The sequence below is a fragment of the Sturnira hondurensis genome, unplaced genomic scaffold, assembly GCF_014824575.4.
Source record: "Sturnira hondurensis isolate 20B ecotype Veracruz unplaced genomic scaffold, ASM1482457v3 Scaffold0006413, whole genome shotgun sequence".
In the NCBI taxonomy this organism is placed as follows: Eukaryota; Metazoa; Chordata; class Mammalia; order Chiroptera; family Phyllostomidae; genus Sturnira; species Sturnira hondurensis.
The window spans coordinates 8,367,069-8,373,869 of record NW_028079044.1 but is presented as its reverse complement, the minus strand read 5'-3'; positions in this window follow the sequence as shown (position 1 = coordinate 8,373,869).

The following is a 6,801-nucleotide window of genomic DNA, read 5'->3' as shown; positions in this document are numbered from 1 at the left end:
TACCACTTACTCAAACACATCCACTTTTCCTTCCCAATATTTTATTGCTAAGATAATTGAGCTTTGCAGTTTTTATCTCAAGCTTATATCACTTAAAAATCTCTATGTGCATTATTACAATGAAAGGGCAAAGGTAGAGATAGGACTTATTTAGCTCTCACAGTTTATGATTGCATTGAAGCTCACAATTGATTATAGCTTTCTAACTTCTCTTTTCCTACTCATTACCCTCTTCATTTTATAGCAGTATTTCTAGCTATTACACTCTCTTTATTTAGGAGGCACAAAAGGAAAAGACCAAGAAGAATTTGAAAAATAATATATTTTTGTTTTGATGGTTCAATTTAATGCAGGTTTGAAAATGCGGAACTGTCTAAGGTATACTAAATATTCATTAGGCAGTTTAACTTTTACTAAGTTCTCAATGAAAATGACCCAGCAAAATCAAATTGAAATTTCATAGAGCACTTTTCAAGTATGGTTCTAAAACATACATTAAACAAAATGCACTCATTTGAATGCAAGTCTCTCTCTCTTTCTCCAGAATACATACACACCCTAGGGTCTATTATGCTTTCAGTTCAATGCCTCCAAAATGTGTGTGGTGTGGATCAAATAAATAGTTCAACAGCTTTCATAAGCAAACAATCTTATGGTCTGGTACATCAACAAACCTCTTGTGCTATTTCTTTATGCTTCCCCACTTACAAAGGTTAATGCAAATTTCATTTGAATTCAAGCAAAATATTCTGCGTTATTTTCTACCTAGACAAATCTGTTCAGAAAGTGCCCATCAGAATATATCCATGTGACTCCAACAGCCCGTTATGGACTTGTAGAATCATAGCAAAACATGCTCACTTGTAGAAAGCAGACTTGCCACTGGTCAGCCTTAGAGTCATAGTACTTAGAGGAGGAAGGGCCCTAGAAATCATGTGCCCAACTCTTCAATTAAAAAATAACAGCTACAATTTAGCATATATGCAAAATAGATTATTATGTCATTTAAATCATATCCTGCTTTACCTTTGATAATATTCCTTGTCTTGTGGTGTGCTTTATTTGTTATTAATATAAGCACTCTAGCTTTCTTATGCTTACAGGTTTCATGGTGTATATTTTTGTACCCCTGTACTTTCAATCTGCTTGTGTATTTACGTTCCAAATGCATTCATTTTATAGAACCTGTAAATGAGTCCTGCTTTTGGATCCACAATGACACTCTGCCTTTTAACTGGGGTGTTAGTCCATATGAACTTAATGTAATTATTTATTTACATAATTATTTTTGTTTTTATTTTTGTTGTTATTTTTCCATCTGTTTTCCCCCAAAGTTTTTGTTCCTCTTTTCATCTGCTTTTAGTTTAATAAAAGATTTTTTAAATAAAAATTTTATTTTAGAAGACTTTTACGTTTAGAAAAAAATTGTGAAGATAATTCAGAGTTCTCATATACCAAACACCCGGTTTTCCCTATTTTTAAAAAAGGTTTATTCTCATTTGACGCCTCATTCTTTGATTTTTAGAAAGAAGAGAAGGAAGAGAAAGAGAGAGAAACATCGATGTGAGAAAGAAACATTGATCTCTCGCCTCCCGCACAACACGCCCTGGCCCCAGCTGAGGACTGAACCCACAAATGAGACATGCGTTCTGACCAGGAATCAAACCAGTGACTTTTCAGTGTATGGGATGATTCTCCAAACAACTGAGCCACACTGACCAGGGCCAGTTTTCCCTATTATTAACAGCTAACATAAGCATGGTACATTTATTAAAGAGCCAGTAATTATCGATACATTATTACTAATTAAAGGCCTACTTTATTCAGATGTCCTCAGTATTTACATAATGTCTTTTGTCTGTTCCAGCATCCCTTCTGGGATATCATATTACATGTAGTCATCATGTCTCCTTAAGTTCCCCTAGCTGTGACAGTTTCTCAGACTTTCCTCGTGCTGCATGACCTTGACAGTTTAGAGGACTACTGGTCAGGTATTCTGTAGAATGTTCCCCAATGGAGATACGTCTAGGGCTTTACTCATGGTTAGACCAGGCTTACATATTTTGGAAGGCAGACCACAAATGTGAGGGGTAGGTACTATCAGCATGGCTTATTACTGTTGATGTTGCCCTTGATTACTTGGTTGAGGTAGCATGTATCATATTTCTCTATTGTTAAGTTACTTTTCCTTTCACCTCCCATACTCTACTGTTTTAAGGACACTCACTTTGTGCAGCCCACTCTTAAGGAGTTGGGAGTTATGCTCCCCTCCTTGACAGCAGGGAATCTACATAAATTATTTGGCTCTTTTTCTATTCAGGAGATGTTTTTCTTTCCTATTTATTTATGTGTGTAATCATTTATCTATATAATTATGGACTCATGTACATTAATTTTAATACTTGGGGCTATCATTCATTACTACTTTATTGTATTGCTCAAACTGTTCCAGTTTTGGCCATTGGGAGAACTTGAGGTTGGTTCTTGTATCTATTTGACATACTCCCATCATTGTGTGCATGCAGGTGTGTGTTTGTGAGTATGAGTGTATGAATTGAGTGTGTATGATATTTTGGGGTGTTGTTTGGGGGAGTGTGGTTAGCATTTCCTTGCTCTCTGATACCACAAGGTGTCCAGGATCATTTTTGTTTTTCCTTTCCCAGTCCTAGAATCAGCTGTATCTCCATGAAGCCCTGGTTCCTCTTATTAGAGAGTAGTATTAGAAACCAAGATCTGGGCACTAGGTGTGCTCATTGCTACCAGGGTATCATTGCTTCTAGGTCCTCTTGACACAGGAGAGAAATGTATGTAACTATATATACAAAGCTAAATATGAGTTCATACTGGTGTCTCCAACTCTAATCCATTACCACACTGATCATTCTAACTTTTTCCTCTTGCTTTGTGTACCCTCCTGCTCAAACAGTGAAAAACCTGGATCCCACTCTGTCGCCCAGTTACTTAACTGTTCAGTTCCAGTTTACATGTTTAGCAATGTCAGAATTATTTATCCAGAAAGAAATTTATCAACTAGACTATAGTGCTTATGTATAGATTCTCTTGTTCTTTGTCTTATACAATCTAGTCATTTCCAAAGTTACTTAGGTCAGCAACTTTTTCCCATACTCCCTGTAGTGGAGTTGTTTTAAACATGTGTGATAAAAAATATATCATTTTGTCACATTTCTGCATTTCATACTGAGATCCCACAATGTTCTATAGTAAATGTTTGTATATATTAAATGTTTGTATATATTTGTATATTAAAATTTCCTCTTTGTGTTGTCAAGGTCTATAGGTTTTGACAGAGGTTTTGACATGGATTTATCATTACAATATTATGCAGAAAAATTTAACTGCCCTAAAATATTGTTGCCCTGCATTTCACCTATTCAAATTTTCTTCTTTCCCAAAACTCTGGGCAACCACTGATCCTACAAGGTTTGCATTTTCCAAGATCCACAACTGGAATCATGAAGTATGTGGCCATTTCAGACTGGTTTATTTTACGTAGCAATGTGCACTTAACTGTGTCTTTTCATGCTTTATGATTTATTGCTTTTTTATCATGGAATAATAATCCATAGTATGGATATACCTTAGTTTGTATGCCCTTTCACCTATTGAGGGACATCTGGTGTGCTTCTAGTTTTCAGTGATTACAAACAAAGTTGCTGTAAACATTCACCTGCAGGTTTTTGTATACACATATTCTCAGGTTAGTTTAGTAAATAAATAGTACAATTACTAAGTTGTATGATACAATTATGTTGATCATGGTAAGAAACTGCCAGTGAACTTCCAAAGTGTCAATACTAATTAGTATCCTCACCATCAAGAATGAGGGTTCCTGTGGTTCATCCTTGGCAGCAATTGTTATTGTCAGGTTTGAGTTGTTTTGTTTGGGTGATGTTTTGTTCTTTTAATAGATGTGTAGTAATACTCCTTGCAGTCTTAATTTGTAATTCAATTTTTAAATTTTATTTATTTATTTTAGAGAGGGGAAAGGAGGAAGAAAGAGAGGAAAATAAACATTAATGTGTAGTTGCCTCTTGAATGCTCCGTTCCAGGGACCTGGCCCACAACCCAGGCATGTGCCCTGACTGGGAATCAAACTGGAGACCCTTTGGTTCTCAGGCTGGCACTCAATCCACTGAGCCACACCAGCTAGGGCTAATTTGTAACTCTTAAATGCCAGATAATGTTGAGCATATGTCATTTGTGTATTTGATATTTGTATATCTTCTTTCATGAGGCATCTGCTCAGATATGTGCCCATTTTTAATTGGGTTTCTGTTTTCTTATTGCTGAGTTTAAGAGTTCTTCATGTATTTTGGGTACAAGTCCTTTATCAGATAGATGTTCAAAAATATTTCTCTTAAATTATAGCTTATCTTTTCATTCTCTTGACAGTATCTTTTGCAGTGCAGAAGTTTCTAACTAATTAATTACAATTTACCAGTGCTTTTTCATGAGTCATGCTATTCATGTTGTATCTAAAAACTCACCACCAAACCCAGGTACCTAGACTTTCTCTTACTTTATTCCAAGTTTTATAGTATTGCACTTTACACTTAGGCTTATGATCTATTTTAGGATTATTCCTGTAAAAATTGTGAAATCTGTGCCAGATGCACTTTTTTGCATGTGGACATCCAATTGTTTCAGCACCATTTGTTGGAAAGACTACAGTCGTCCCTCCCTATATTGCACTCCACTTACTGGGCTTCACTGCATTGCGGGTTTTTTTTTTTTAAGTGAAGCCACAATAAGTGAACCACGATATAGCAAGGGACGACTATATACTTCACTGGCGAGTACCCACATAGAATTTTATATGTTGTTAAAATTACATAGGTTTAAGAGTGTAGAAAGTGTTTAAGAGCATATGAAGTGTTTGTAAGAGTGTGGGAAAGGTTAATAAGAGAGTGGGAAAGGTTTACAGGAGTGTGGGAAGGGTTTATAAAGCATTAAAATCCATATAAATAATAAAATAAATAAACACCGCTAATTTGCGGATTTTCACCTATCATGGGGGTCTCTGGAATGTGACTCCTGCGATAAGTGGGGGGTCACTGTATTCTTTTTCCGCCAAATTGCTGTGCTAGGCAAAATAATGTCTCTCCTCCTAAAATGCTTACATCCTAATCCCCAGGATTCGTGTACATGTTAGTTTACACAGTAAAGGGCAATGAAATTTGCAGATGGAGTTAAGATCACTAATCAGATGATCTCAAGATAGAAATATCACATTGGATTATCTAGGTGGGTGCAACTGTAATCAGGAGGGCCTTTAAAAGTGGAAGAGCGAGGCCAAAGAGAGAAGTTGTGATAGTAGAAGCAACGTTAGACTCACACAATATGAAAAAGACTTGACTGGCCACTCCTGCCTTTAAAGATGGATTTTCCCCTGAGGCAGGTAATTTGTGCCTCGGAGGCCTGAAACAGGTGAATGAAGGGAACCTCCCCTACAGTCTCCTGACAGGAGCTCAGCCCTGAAGACATCTTGATTTTAGCTCAAGGAGATTCATATCAGACATCTGAACTCCAGAACTGTAATATAATCAGTTTGTGTTGTGGAAGCCACCAAGTTGTGGTAATTTATTATCACAGCAATGAAAACTAATACAATTGCCTTTGCTTCTTAGCCAAAGATAAGCAACTATCTTTCTATGGGTCTATTTATGAACTCTATTCTTCTCAACTGATCTATGTGCCTATTATATCACCAATACCATGCTGTCTTGATTGCTGTAGTTTTATAGTAAATCTTGAAATTGAATGGAATTCTTGGTTTTTGTTGTTGTTGTTGTTATCAGCTATTTTAGGTGTTTTGCCTTTCCATATAAATTTTGGAATAAATGTGTTAATATTATGAAATAGCTTGCTGGGATTTTAATTAGAAGTGTGCTGAAGATCAATTTGGGAAGGCTTAACAATATTGAGCTTTCCAATCTGTGAACACAGAATATCTTTCCATTTTTTTAGGTCTCCTTTCATTTCTTTCATCAGAGTTTTGTAGTTTTCTGCATATAAATCCTCTATATGTGTCATTATATTAATAACTAAGCATTTGATTTCTTTATTCTTAAGTAAATTTTTTCAATTCTTCAACTTCCAATTGTTTGTTGCTAGTATATAGGAAAGCACTGACTTTTGTATAGTAACCATTGACACTAACTGTATCCTAAACTACTCATTTATTAGGTCCATTAATCTTTTTTGTTTGTTTTTTGGGCAATTATGGGGGGGATTCTCTACATATATAATCATGTCATCTGAAAATAATGACCCTTTATATCTTTCTAATCTATACATATTTTATTTCCTTTTCTTGTGTAATTGAACTCATTAGATTTTCCAATATAATGTTGAATAGAAGTGGTAAGAAAGAGGATGTCCTTGACCTATTCCTAATTTTAGGGGTAAAGCATCTAGTGTATACCTATTAAATATAATGTTAGTTGTATGGGTTTTTTGTAGATGTTCTTGAGTAAGTTGAGAAAGTCCTCTAGTCCTGGTTTACTGAGAGATATCACGCATGGGCGCTAAATTACGTTACATGCTAATGCTTCTTCTGCATCGGTTGATGCCATTGTGTGGTTTTTCTTTTCTGTTGATGTAGAAGTATACAGACTGACTGTCAAATCCTGAACTGGACTTGCCTGCCTGGAAAAAACCTACTTGATCATGGTATATGACTCATTTTATACATTGCTGAAATCTGTTTGCTAATATTTTGTTGACATTTTCCATTTATGTTCATGAGAGATATTGGTCTACAATTTTCCTTTCCTGTAA